A 15689-nucleotide genomic window follows, 5' to 3' on the forward strand; every position below is an offset into this window, starting at 1 on the left:
CCCCTTTACATACAGAGCGTCCAAGGACGCAGCTTTTGTGAACATTGGGTGCGTACCCGCAGGTAAGGTTGAGAGAACCTGCGTACCCAGAGATAAATACATTTATAAAGACTTTCTCTCTTTTTGGAGTTTGACATGGAGAGCAGAGGCATAAGACTTGCCTAAGAGGATAGCATGACTGTTGATAGAGCCATACTAACTGTAAATAGCCATGGTGACATTTTTTAGTGTAACAGATTGCCCCCTAAAGTGCGAAGCCTGTAATAGATTAGGGTTTTGTATTATCTAGGAAGGGTGAAGCGCTTTATCATTTTAAGGATTATCTCGTGGAGAGCCTGGTCAGAACCTGCAATTTTCAACACAAAATACATGTATAAGATTATATCATCACTGAGGTAGGCATTCCCATACTCAGATCAAAACTTTAACTAACAGACTAACTACTTTGATACAGGAACGATCTTGCAGTACATCATAATCATATACTTTTGTAGACACAGTATGGGCGCAGCCATCTATTTATGATTAGTCTACATAGATAATGAATACAAAACTCCTCGCAGCCTGGATGGTGGAAACTAGATCCAGGGTCTTCATTTCTACTTCCCGAATTGGTACGATTCTAGCCATGCGAATAAATGAGTTGATGTCGAACATGGTAGAAACCACTTGATTACCAGTCGATGATGTAAACTGTTAACAAGCGTGAGAGAGACCACCAGTAATGTCAATGGTTCTCAAAGTACCCAGTACAATCCATGAGATGTGAATGGATGAGTTGATGTCGAACATTTCACGGAATCCTTCGATCGAAAGTCAATGATGTAAACTGACGTCAAAGGCGAGAAACCTGCCATTGATGCATGCAGACTTCAAGGTACTGACGATTTCTAAGTCATCTCTCTAGATAATGTGCTGACGTCGATAGAAAGCGACCCGTTGCAAGCAAGCCCGCAACACGAAATCATTGTTCAAGTTGAAGAAATGTTGCTGTAAGGACTGACTCAGGGATGGTCAAATGGATGACAAGTATTTTGCAGATGAAAGTTTTGCTTGCAGACCTCTTGAACACATAACGACACGACAGATGGTTTGGTGACGAATAACTCAAAGTTAATCCCCGGAACCCGGCTAAAGACTTTCAAAGTGGTTTGATCAACTGTGAGGTAAAAGATTTCCCAACCCAGGTGAATGAAAAGTGTCGTGTTCAAGAGTGGTAATAAAGTTTCTTCTGAGACAAAAGGTAACAAACAGGTTCATTCTTCTCTCTTTTCCCCCACCATTTCTGGCAAGTACCTCTTTATTTTTAACAAGCTTGAGGAGGATAACATATGCTTGATTATAAGCTCATCCTTCGGATGAGTCCAACCTAGTTTTGATTCGAACCCTAGGAAGGAGGGGTTCGTTCCTGTTTGTAATTGAACAGGTCCTTTACTTTGAAATGTTTAACGAGCCCAGTATAGGAGAAACTCGGTGTTTTTCAATTTTAGAGAGTCTGAAAAACTTAAGAAGACTCCAAGTTGAACTTTTTCGTAGATTTGTGTCCCTCAAGCCTGAAAAAGTATAAAATAATACCTGGGGGAACCGCTTGATCTTGCGACCAAGGAGTACTTTCATGATTAATGCCTTTGACCTGAAAAGTAAAAATCGATCAGAGGCATGTCGTTTTATTTCCAGTATCGAATTTGAAACGACAAAAATCCGGCAATATTTTCGTGTTTTTACGGTCAGAAAAGGGCTATAAGAGGACCGTCTTTTAATTCCATTTTAACGAGTGTAAAAGAAACGCTCGGCAATCTTTTCATGTTTTAGGAGTCAGAAAAGGGCTTAAAAGATGACTCTAAGGTTTCACTTTTTCGTAAGTTTTAATGAGTTCGAAAAGATGATAAAAATGTACTCATGGTTTTCATTTTTTCGTAAGTTTTAATGAGTTCGAAAAAATGATAAAACGGTACTCATATGGCCGACTTTCAATTTAATTTACGAGCAGGAAAAGACGGAAAGAACTCGGCATTTTCATTTGTTTTACGAGAATGAAAGATAGCAAAATAATCTCGGGATTTTCATGAGTTTAACGAGTCTTGAAAATAACTGAAATTGACTCGAAATAGGTTTCATTTTTACAAAAGCTTGAAACGGAGAAAAACTATGCTTCAAAGTAGTTTCATTTTTACACAAGCTTGAAACAGAGAGAAAACTGTGCTTGATGCCCCCTAAGCGTAACTGCTAGAGGGCATGCCCCCCAGCTTCCTTTCATTCAACCAGTTGGATGAAATGAAGGTTGAGTTACGAGATCATTTGAAAGACTCGACCTAAAACTGTAAGAAAATTATGCAAAACACTGAAATAACTAACCTAAGTACTTAACATTTACGAGATCTAGTCAATCTCTCGACTCAAGTAGAGGAGGATTTGTTTCATTTTTTAACGAGCTTGACACAGGAAAAGAACTATGCTCGGATTCAGTTTCATGTTTACGCAAGCTTGAAATGAAAAACTATGCTTGTTACAAGTTCACATGCCCCCAACATAATGATGCAAATCAAGGTACATGCCCCCCAAGCTTCATTGCATTCAATGAGGTGGATGGAATGAAGCTTTACTTTCAAAATCTTGGAAAGACTCGTGGGAGTTGTTTCATTTTTTAGTGAGCTTGACACAAGACAAGGAACTATGCTCATAACTACTTTCTACAATCTACCTAACAAAAAATTTACTCTAAAAACCTTGATTCATTTTTAAACGAGCTTGACACAAGACAAGGAACTATGCTCTAAAATCCTTGATTCATTTTTTAATGAGCTTGACACAAGACAAGGAACTATGCTCTTGACTACTCTCTACAATCTACCTACTTAACTTACCCTTGTTTCATTTTTTAAAGAGCTTGACACAAGACAAGGAACTATGCTCCCGAAGTTCGCATGCCCCCAGCATAACGATGCAAAGCGAGGTACATGGCCCCCAGGCTTCATTGCATTCAACCAGATGGATAGAATGAAGGTTTACTTTCAATATTTACCTTGAAAAGGGAGTTGTTTCATTTTTAAGGAGGTTGACTCAGTAAAAGAACTATCCTCATACTAGCCGGTTTCATTTTTTAACGAGGTTGGCACAGAAAAAGGAACTGTCCTCGAACACACTGATTCATTTTTTAACGAGGTTGACACAGTAAAAGGAACTTTCCTCGCTAATCCTACTTTCCTATATAACCTACTATCTACCTGATTCATTTTTTAATGAGGTTGACTCAGTAACAGGAACTTTCCCCATAACATCCAATTTCATTTTTTAACGAGGTTGAGAGAGGAACAAACTATCCTCGTGCTCACTGATCATGGCTTCCAACTGGAAGAAAGACATGTCAATGGACATACCTTGATCATGGCTTCCAAGAGGTCTTCATCAGAAGGAAGGACAGTTCTCTGGAAGGAACACATGTCAAGGGACTCAAAAGGGATAAGAACATCGTGTTCAAGTAATCCCATTGAGTTTTCCATGTCAATTACCGGATCTAAATCAAAGGAAGATGAGCAATCAGTGAGAGGCTCACTTACATCGGTAACTGAAAACATGGGACCAGTTGCCACATAATTAACCCGTGGTGGGGTAGATACCACTTTAGAATCAGGAACATTTAGGGGTGTCATATTATTGGTAGTTGAAACAAGACTAGGGAACAAAAGCTGGTCTACAGTCACAATATTTCCATTGTGAGGGAAAGACATCACGCGAAAGAGTGTCGATACGACAACTTTCATTGCATAAACATAGTCTCGCCCAAGGATTAAATTGAAATCCAAGGGACCTCGAACTACCATAAGATCAATACAGACAGTTTTACCTTCCAAGGTAATGGAAAACTTAGGAAGGATCCCTAAAGGTTCACTAATGGTTTTGTTAAAAGCTTTTAGATTCTGCGTAATAGGTGCAAGCTGAGGGGAACCCAAAGCTTTCCAAACAGTTGAGGATAAAATACTAACAGAAGCACCTTCATCTACCTGAGTACGATGTATGTCCCTACCACTAGCCTTGACAATGATTTGGAAAGGGATGGAGGAAGGAAGACGAGGTTCTGTCAGTCTATTCCAATCAAAGGAAAAGACCTCAGTACTTGGAGGGGGTTCTGTAGAAACAGGTGAAATGCCCCCCGGCATAGAAGAATCTGATGTAACAAGAAGAACCTGAGCGGTATGAAGTTCACTCTCTAAAGGGAAAGTGGGATCGACCGAATGTGAAATTGGATCGACCACTTGATCAACTAATGGATCATCAACCTGAGTGACATGAGTTTCACTCTCCAATGGGAGAGTGTGATCGACTGTGCTTGAATTTAGATCAATCACTCCGTCAGTTGACAGTAGGTTGGGAGAAAGTTTACGGTAACCAGTTGGAAATTCTTGCTGTGGAACAGTAAGGTTCTCCAACAATTTTGAGGCTTCATCCATATGAGGGCAAATGTGAGTTTGATGACTCCCTTTGCATAACTTACAAGGAAACCTAACTTTACCCTTTTTCCCAGGAACCTGACTATCACTGGTTGATGGATCAACGGAAAGTTGATGAGATTTTTCTGACCATACTTCCAAGACCTTTGGAATACCAGGACAATTGACAAGGAAGTGGTCACCCTTACAAAGCCTGCAAGGGTATTTGGGTTTACGATGCATGTCGGAGTTTTCCTCAACACAACTAACACTTACAGCCATGGTTGGTTGGTTGACTTCTTTCTTATCTTGCTTCTTCTTCTTCTTCTTCTTCTTCCCTTTCTTCTTCTTCTTAGCCTCCTGGTTACTAGCATCAAGGCTTTTACCAGGCGAAGAGGAAGAAATGGAGGAAGAAAAATTAGGTGAAGAAGGTAAAGGGTCAATAGAAGATTGGTAATGTTGAGATGGTGAACTCTGTTGAGGTGAAGCATCCGGTTGAGATGGAGCAATTGGAGTACTTTGGGCCAATGAAGTTGAAAATAACCATATCGGTAATCCTATTGTAAATCCAGGTAATGACAAAGTAGCCATATAAGGAGGACCAACATTTCCAAAGTAAGGAAAAGTACTAGGATTCTCATTAGGAGGGGTTCCTAGGTTGGTAAATTCCGGAACATTTGCCATTATATTCAACTTCAGTGAATTTTATTAATAATTTAAAACTAAAATTAACAATTCACAATGCACACCTAATGAACCATCTGGGGGCGCTCAATACACGTCGAACAACTTTCTAGAATGCTATAGAAATGACCACAAGTAACTTTTTAAAGATGAAACTTGCGCATTCTAACCTTTACAGGGGGACGCACCTACCCCTTTACATACAGAGCGTCCAAGGACGCAGCTTTTGTGAACATTGGGTGCGTACCCGCAGGTAAGGTTGAGAGAACCTGCGTACCCAGAGATAAATACATTTATAAAGACTTTCTCTCTTTTTGGAGTTTGACATGGAGAGCAGAGGCATAAGACTTGCCTAAGAGGATAGCATGACTGTTGATAGAGCCATACTAACTGTAAATAGCCATGGTGACATTTTTTAGTGTAACAGATTGCCCCCTAAAGTGCGAAGCCTGTAATAGATTAGGGTTTTGTATTATATAGGAAGGGTGAAGCGCTTTATCATTTCAAGGATTATCTCATGGAGAGCCTGGTCAGAACCTGCAATTTTCAACACAAAATACATGTATAAGATTATATCATCACTGAGGTAGGCATTCCCATACTCAGATCAAAACTTTAACTAACAGACTAACTACTCTGATACAGGAACGATCTTGCAGTACATCATAATCATAGACTTTTGTAGAGACAGTATGGGCGCAGCCATCTGTTTATGATTAGTCTACATAGATAATGATTAGTCTACGTAGATAGTCCCCAGTGGAGTCGCCAATTTGTCAGGCGGAAAGAGTCGATTGTGCGGACACAACCAACCTCCCTAGGAGCCTAAGACTTTCTAGTGACAAACAAGACAAACAAGATCTATCCTTCTCTAAACATGCATTATGATATGAGATATCAAGTGTTTTGTTCTTACCTTTGTCCAAACGTTGTTGTAGAAGTCCAGGCTTTGTTGATCTGGATGAGCTCCTCCTTTTCTCCAAAACCTGTAATCACCAACAGTCAAACCATTAAATAGCACCTGATTATAACATAAAACAAAGCATATTCAACATATAGACCAAGGAGTACATGAAATAACTCATAAATAACAAGTTATTGAGAAGAATGGACTCATTTGCATTAATAGGTAACAAAAGGAACAAATACAACCTGAGCCTTGGTGTTGTGCAAGTCCTTCCCAGGGTCCATCAAGAGTTCTCCTTTACTTTGACAAAGCACACCCACTTCCAAATAGAACAAGCAAAGATGGCAATCTCTCCTCACAAGCTTCTAAATGGGAGTCCTAATTCCTGCAGCATTTACCCTTAGAAAATGTATAGCTTCAACCTCTCCTCCTTCTGGCCCAATGCCTATATTTATAGTGCTCAAGAGGAGGTTAATCAGGTCCACCATCAATGGGATAATCCCCTCTTTGGGTGGGATAGCTCCCTTATTGATGGGATAAGTTCCTCTTTGATAGGAGTGCATGAACCATCTGGAAGCGCTCAATACACGTCGAACAACCTTCTAGAATGCTCTAGAAATGACCACAAGTAACTTTTTAAAGATGAAACTTGCGCATTCTAACCTTTACAGGGGGATGCACCTGCCCCTTTACATACAGAGCGTCCAAGGACGCAGCTTTTGTGAACATTGGGTGCGTACCCGCAAATAAGGTTGAGAGAACCTGCGTACCCAGAGATAAATACATTTATAAAGACTTTCTCTCTTTTTGGAGTTTGACATGGAGAGCAGAGGCATAAGACTTGCCTAAGAGGATAGCATGACTGTTGATAGAGCCATACTAACTGTAAATAGCCATGGTGACATTTTTTAGTGTAACAGGCATACCGAACATTAGTGAGGAATGCGACTGGGTTTACACCCTTTCAACTAGTGTATGGCCTAGAAGCAATCTTACCAGTTTAGTGTGAAATCTCGTCCCTCAAACTCGCAGTCGACCTTCGCCCTGGAAGTTCAGAAGAGGAGGCTCATTTCTTGGAACTAATCCAATTGGATGAAACCTATCATGATGTTGCTTTGGATAACGAAGCCCATAAGAAACGAGTCAAGGCACAGTTCGATAAAAATGTCAAACCCCGTGTCTTCTCAGAAGGTGACTTGGTCTTACTTTATGACCAGGAATCCGATAAATTGGGGGTAGGTAAATTCAAGTCTTTATGGGTGGGCCCCTATATTGTTAAGTGTGTATTAGCAAAAGGGGCATACGAGTTAATGGATTATGATGGGATTCTACTGGCACAACCCCGTAATGGGTTGTACCTTAAGCGTTACTACGCATGACTCAATGTAGTAACCCCTATGCTTTTGTTACATTTTTGTTTTTGCTAAGGGTAATTGTTTTGGTCAAGTAATCCACTTTTTACATTTGCTGCAGATGTCGAACCTATTGGAATCATTTGTTGGACATGCCGACGGAGCGAGTCGTAGTTTGCATAACCTATCTTCTGCAGCCTGGGCCATTTTTGATCTAAGCGGCGAGTTGGTAAGTTTCAGAGGGGTATGTATTGGTCGATCAACAAATAGAATCGCTGAATATAGCGCATCGATAGAACTTTTCTCTGATGCCATCACACATGGCATACGCTGACTTGTCATCAGGCTAGACTCACAACTCGTCATCCTATAACTCACTAATATCTACTTCGTCCGAAATCCAGCTATCTATCGCATGTTCCTAAGGGTCAAGATTTTGGAAAGACAGTTTGATTCTATTCAATATCAGCATACTTCCAGAAATTTAAACACATTAATGGACTTATTTGCAAATTATGTGTTAGATAGACATTCGCAACATTTATAAAAAGAAGCATTTCATCAAAATTTGCATCAAGATCATGTAACTTAACCAAAATAAAACTCCAAAAATAAAAAAAAATATATATATATATATAACTATTTATGGTTTACACATAATGTTCTGTAACCAAGACAAAATTGGTCAAGATGACCCAAAACTCAAAATGCTAGGGGACACCCTATTCTAATGATGCTGGCGATAACAAGTCACCGCCTGTGAAATCATGCATAAAAGCCTAGTCCATCGACTCGGCACGTCGGTAGTATGTCGCTACAACCTTAGAGGCAGCTCATCGTTCCTCACATCTGGGATACCAAGAGTAAGGCCCTCGACCTGATCCTATAGTGCTGAAAGAGTCTTGGCCACATCAAGGTCATGAAGGATAGTCCTTCCCATAGCCTCTCCTGCTCGAGCAGCAGTTGGCACTCTCAGACGTACTACTGGCTGAATTGGTCCAATATCTGCATGAGCACATGAGTTTTGGTTAGTCCTGATAGAAGAAAGCACAAGAAAATTATAAAAGGAGATGATGAACAAAGATATGGTTAGAGAATTTACCAATAGCACCCCACTTCTCGCCAGCAGGCAGCACCAAATCCGGGTCACCTCGGAAATCCATACCAACATATGGATACTTGGAAAAAACCATCTTGTGATGGTTGAACCACTTGAAGAAGGTATAAGATTAGGAAACCTGGGACTGACCAGCATGTCGGGCCATAAGGTCGACCCATCTCTGCATCTGTGGCTCAGTCGGTGGAGGTAAACCAAATGAAACATACTGCGGCTGCATCCGTGGGATCTTTTCTAAGGCAAAGGAGGTCAAACTAGAACCATAGCCAAAGTTCTTCAATCTTCCATTCTTTACCTTGGTCAGTTGTTCTTTCCTCACAGAGAGTACTGCATCACACTTGTTGAACACCTTTGGTTCAAGGCATTCCAAGGCATACTGCATATAAGACCTGTTCGCCACATGAAGAGCCACACTACCAGCTAGTCTAGCAAAAGTAAACAAAATTGTCCTCAAGGACCTATCAGTGACATCTCGGACATTGATCTTGCCGTCCGTACTCGGCTGAGATCCCTCTTTGCAATACCGGCAAATGTAATCTCTCACGGACTCGCCCCCACGGGTGGGACCTGATAATGAAATAGGGGCACCACGCCTTGATAAGCCAGTCAAAAAATATATGTCCACGATAGTCAAGGGGATGGATTTTCCCCTAATCTGGAACACCTGGTTGGTAGGATCCCATGCATCGAGAAAATATTGCAACAAGTTGATTTGTTGCCTCATGCTAGAGATGTGAAAAAACTTGAACAGGCCACAGTTCCGCAGTGCATTTATTGTAACCAGATCATGTAAAGTAAGCATGTCCTCTTCCTCATGCTCATGTTCTCGCCATGTATAGGCATTTTTCTCTGATAAATCTCTGAAAAAAAAACAAGAGAAGAGTCAGGACCCTAATTTGGTGAAAAACAGGCAAAATTTCCATGGAAAATTGTGCACAAATTTCCCTCCTTGTGCCCATCGCACCCCCATTAGTATACTGGGTGGGATGCATCCCTACTAGCCAATGGCCAAACTGGAATGCATTACACCTTTCGATCTAGAAAAGGGTGTGATGAAGCCAGGGAAAATTTTTCAAACCCCAGAGGCTCAGAAGAATCAGGAAACATGCTCAGAATTGAAAAAGGAAAGGATGAAACTGAAGAGCTCAGTTTTAGCTCCTACCTTGGTCCAGACGATGCCAAGAATTGTTCGCAGAATCTCCCAGAATTAGCTAGTGAAAATCAAGGGGGAAAAGGACCTCCAGGGATCCAACAAACCAATGTTCAAATGAAATGGTTAAAAGAGAGGTAAAAACTAATTTTCAATTAATTTTCACGTTGTTCAAGTAAAATATTGGTGTGTTAACTCATTTTTGAAACATATATTTTTCATATCTAATTGGTTTGATGAAGCAATTTAATAGTCAGTACAACCTTTAAGGAACAAAAGTGGTTAGCAGTGAAATTGAATCAATGACCATTATCTTTGAGAAGTTTTTTTTGAAGTTCAAGCTCGTTAAAAATTAAACATAAGAAGTGAGCAAATGTTTCCCCCAGAGTTCAAGCTCATTCATTCAAAAATGAACCAATTTCCGGTAAATAACCATCATGAATGCATTATCATCAGCCTCTGAAGCCATGGTCGTGTTCTCATCATCACCTCCAGTTTGTTTTGGCCAATCATTCACCTCCATTTGATTGTTTACCCCTTTTGAGGAACAGTTGCAAAGAGTGATCCTATTAAGCCATCCTTGTAACATTACCGTGATTGGAAAATTCCAAACCTTACCTGGAATTAGCTGCTCCGTGAATTTATCACTCGTTCCTCGAAAAACGAGTCTCCTTTAAGCTCTTTTCATCTGACTCATAAAATATGAAAAGATTGCCAAGCAATTGGCCTCTCCAGCTCATTAAAGTGTCCGGAAGTGTTATCCCTCCTCTAGATTTTAAACTTTTTGGACCTGAGGGATTATTACATAGAAATATCGAGCGCTTGTCTTGTTTAGCTCGTTAAAATTACCGAAGATTCATCCCTTTTGTATTATTTTATACTTTTTCAGACCTGAGGGATTATATGATGAAAAAGGATTATTGGAGTTTCCTTTACGTCTCTTTCAGACTCTCTAAAATTAAAAAGGACTGAGTTATCTTTGTCGTTAAACTCGTTAAAACCTAATAGCGAGAAACTTTTCCATACAGACAAGAACGAGTTTCACTATCGCTAGGCTCATTAAAACATAGCGATGGGTTTGCCCGAAGGGAAAATTATAGAACAAGCATATGTTATCCTCCTCAAGCTTGACAAAAATAAAGAGGTATTGGTCAGCAACGACTGGGGAAAATTGGGAAGAAAACTTGAAAAAACTTTATTGGTAGCAAGTCGCTCTTGAACATGACACTTTCACTCCGCATCTGAGTCGGGTTGGGTTGTTTCGTTCACTGGTCACATCACCATTGGTCCGTCAAACCATCCACATTTGGGGTTAATGCTACCAATCCATCATGTCAGCATCGCCGGTATGTTCAAGAGAAGTTTCTCAGAGAATTCGCCTGTCTTATCCGCTGCAATACATTTATGCTCCATCTTTTCATGACCGCCACCCTGAACCTTATGGCATTAGATCATTTTCACCTCCATTAAAATCATTTTCTCTGTTCCATGTCATAGATGTGGGATTCATTAAGGCGCTCCTATGGCGGATTTCTTCTTGTCGAAATCAGCTCATTATCCAGGAAGTCGATTTAGGAACAACCCTTTCAGTACTTTGAAGCTTGCATGCCTCAATGGTAAGTTGTTCACTTCCGGCGACAGGTTTACATCATTGGCCTTCGACCGAAGATTTTACATGGTGTTCAATGCCAAGTCCTTTTTCACACCATGTGAATTATACTGCAGTACCTTGAGGGTCATCATCATTATCAGTGATTCCTCTCGTGCCTGTTAACAGCTTACATCATTGGCTGGTAATCAGACAATGTCTTTCCATGTTCGACTCCAAAACATCCCTCACATGGATCGACTTGTACTTCGAGTGAAGAACAAATGAGATTGGAGACCCCAGATCTAGCTTCATCCATCCGGGCTATAATATATATTCAGGGAAGTAAAGACATCAAATGTACATCATTGCTGCATAGATAATCATCAAACCTAAGGGATGATGACTCTACCAGAATCATCAATCTGCACACAGACGGTTGTCTGTCCTATGTACATGAAAATGAATTTATAAAGTTGAGCATGGGAATGCCTGACACAGCTAGGAAATTAAAAATATTATGAAGATAATGTGTTGCATTGTATGTTATTACAGGTCACCTTCCAGCTCGAAAAACTTCAGATCCTCATGATAAAGCATTTCACCCGACATCAAAATATTAATGACCTCATGCTTTAGGGGGCAACTATTATACACATTTTTGGGCACTGCAACCCCAATCATATATGTCCATAAACCAAGGGCTCCTAAGTCTCTAAAAGTGTTGTTCTATCCCCTAAAAGAACAAGTTCAACTGATTACATCATCTCCCAGAAGTTCTCCATGAAAAACTACTCAGAACTGGTCAAAACTGGACCATCTCACCTACTCCATGGACAAAGTGTGATGCATCCCACCTAAATACACATAGAGGGTGTGATGCATACTAAAAATCCCTTCTATGGGGTGTTATGGGTGAGAATGGAGAAATGGCAGAGGCAGTATGCGGGGTGGAAGATCATGGAATATTCCAGAAACTTCTCCTGTGACACTTGCCTCTCTGAGTTTGCCCAGGGATGAGTAAGAGATCATCATTATCCAAGTGGAATCAAGAACTATCAGAGAGAGGACACTAATAAAATCCCAGAATCTGACTCACCCCCCTTGCAAACATATATATATGGATCCCTCATCCCAGAGATCCAGAGGCTGGAATTTTGTATCTAGTGAGGAAGTGTTGTTGGTTTCTTGTTGTAACATCATAGTGTTGGGTGATCTAAGAATTTCATGAGGTGAAGAAGGGCTTCTTGCTAAGAGGATGATGCTGGGTCAGAACAGTTGGTTGTAATCCTCTTTGCTCTTTCTTGATAGTAATAAAGCTATTCAAGTTTTCCTCCACATTCTTGTATATTTGATGGTATATGCTTGTGTGTGGCCAATATACATCTGGTCCTATATTGTTTATGCTAGTAGATCTCTGTTCTTGGATAGTATTATGATGCTTTGATTCCACAGGTGCTCTTTGAAGCTGGGCTGACGAGGAAGCGAGTGGCAAAGATCTATTAGAAGGGAGAGGAATCAAGCAAGGAACCAAGCACAAGATTGAGGTTGGTGTCCTTGTTCCCCTCTTATCTATTTATCATAAAGGAAAATGAAAGTAGTTTTAGTTTGTTTGTTTCTAAGGTAGCTACCAGCCTTAGTGGGACTAGTAGCTCTGCATAGACACTAGATTTCCCGGTAACAACACCAAGAAGGTAGTCAAATGTAGCATGCAAGATGGAGGGTGTGTTTGACAAAGAGAGGGTGTGTTTGACCAGTTGCCTGATTTTTCACTATTTTTCTCCAGATTTGATTTTCATCCTTGGAAATCAAATTTTACTAATGTAATTGATGTTGTAAATGTAATTATGGTAGTTTTACTATTACCTAGGGTAAATGCATTAGGTAAATAGAATCCATGAGGTGTAATTAATCAGTTTCACTGTAATTAGGGATGAGTCATTTTGACCACCCTACACTCTAGCTATCAATTCAGATTTTGGTGGAAATACTCCTCTCATAGATTCGACCGCTGAGGTTGGCAGGAGTTTTTTTAAGGCCTATATCTTGTATTTTTTAGTCTTTTCAAAGGTTGGGCTTAGTTGGATGTTGTTAGATTGATCAGAGACACTATTGTATCAGAAATTTGGCCAGTTTTAATAGATGAGTTGCATCTATTTCCTTGGGATACCTGTGGTATGGTTGTCTAGCATTTTTTTTTCTTCCGTTTCAATTGTATGAATGTATTGTTGGTCCATATTCCATTTCATGTCTATTGTATGATCTCTTTCAAGTTGATAAACAAAAATCATCTCACATGCTTTGTTTTGGGGAAGTTTTCATAGTTTGTTCATCTTTCTTTAGTTTTGGAAGAATACATATTTCATGCTCTTCCTAGCTCCTCACCTGTCTGAATCATCTCATCCCAAGAAACCCTAATGTGCTAGCCTACCTACCTACCTTGCCCCTTTGAATGTTTGCAATCATATCTTATTTTCCCTGACCTAGCTTCTTTGACCTAATCCTCATCCAACAACCCAATTTCAAAGAAACAAAACCCTCTACACTTTCTACCTAGCCTAAAAGCCTAATTCATCCAGCCCTCTTGGCTGTGATTTTGTGGAGAGAGCCCTCTCCGGCTTGGTAGGGCTAGCTACCAAGTCAAAAGGTTGGTCTGTGGTTACCTCAGCTAGACTCTTCCTCAACCTTGGAGATCTAGAGGAGTGATAATAGGGTACGCATAAAGATAGCTTTGAAGAATGGCATGATTACAGGAGGATAATGAGGATGTGATTTGGTCACCCTAAAGTACGATTAACTGAGAAATATGATGGGAGGAATGATCCACATGATCACCTAGCGAAATGGACTAAAGAATATTGAATGGAGCCATAGCCAGAATGCGTGCATTTATTCTGTCACACTCTGGATATAATCCCTATGCACTGGTATTTGGAAACAGAGCTCTGCCATGGCACCATGGAATGGGATATCTTAAGAGAAGGGTTCGTGAGAACATGTAGCTTTGAAGATGGTTTAGAAAGAATTGATGAGGCATTGCAGGAGGTTAAATTAGTACTTCCAAATTCTGTAAAATCCTTTCTAATTGCTTCAACCATATTGGAGCACCTAGCTGCACCATGCGCTAGAATGTAATAGTATGACCACTGAAGTGGAGGATGATGATCCAAGGAATATCAATGTCCTAGAGACATAAGGTCACCAGGAGATTGAAGGTCCACAGATAAAGAACCCGGATATCACCACGCCATTGAAAACTAAGCAAGTAAATGTTGGCAAAGAAGCAAAGCTGAAGTTTGCGAAGATAGGGGTTTACTAAGATCATGCCACAGTTGAGAAATTCACCGAGTAGCTCCGCGAATATCAATATTTATTTCCTACCAAATTTTTGGACTTGAAAGGCATCATAGGCAATTTGGGAGTGATGAAAATAACTTTGAAACTGGATGTGAAGCTCGTTAAGCAGAGGCCATATCACCTTAATCCGAAATACAAAGAAAAGGTCCACTTGGAGTTGGATAAGTTCTTGAGGCAGATATTATTGAACTTATGGAGGAATCTTATTGGGTGAGCCCAATGGTAGTTTAGGAAAAGAAGCAAAAGGATGAGAAATGGATTTGCTTAGATCTAAGAAAGCTTAATGATTCCTGTGTTCATGATAATTTCCAAATACTGCTTACTAACGAAGTCTTGGACAATGTTGGAGGACAAGAGGCCTATTCATTTATTGATGCGTTCCCTGGGCACCATCAGATTAAGAACACACCGAAGACAAGAGTAAAACAACCTTCTGTTGAGGGCCCTGAAATCGGCTCAACAACAAGGGGGATACCCACCCGGTCGGGAACCTGGTTGGCGGCTCCGTGCCCGTTTGGTGTAGCGGGTCCGACTGGGGATAATGGGACCAACTTCCCAATCTAAGGGGTGTGTGTGTGTAGAGTTTGGTGATGTGTGTGTGTAGAATATGATAATGGAAAATCTGGAATTATTTATAAAGCTAATTTTAATTCTAAACCCTAAACTAATTTTATACTGCTTTAATCTAACAAAAACAACACATCTAATCTACGCTAACCCGGGGTAGAACTTTTTCCATTATGCGATCTAGAAAGATTTCACATAATAACTGGTAATGAAGATTATTCAGCTATTATAAGAATATAAATCAATTAAGATGAACCATCCTGCATAAAACGTTAAGCAAAACGGTTGTGAACAGCATATCGCATAATTAGTTATTCATGTGTTAAGCACAAATCAATGACTCCACCGTACAAAAGTGCCAAATGGTAGTCCACACATTCTTACATTAACATATAAACAACATCAGCTGTATATTACTCTAAGAATGCAAGCAGAAATTCGTCAAGAGATAAAAGTACCATTTATGACTGATTTTATACTCATAGACCTTAAGCAATAACGATCTATTTCTACTTACTTCTAATGCCTACTAAGAGTACA

Source organism: Pinus tabuliformis, chromosome 4_2 (assembly GCF_031772625.1).
Source record: "Pinus tabuliformis cultivar Carrire ecotype Pingquan chromosome 4_2, CPIR1, whole genome shotgun sequence".
Lineage (NCBI taxonomy): Eukaryota > Viridiplantae > Streptophyta > Pinopsida > Pinales > Pinaceae > Pinus > Pinus tabuliformis.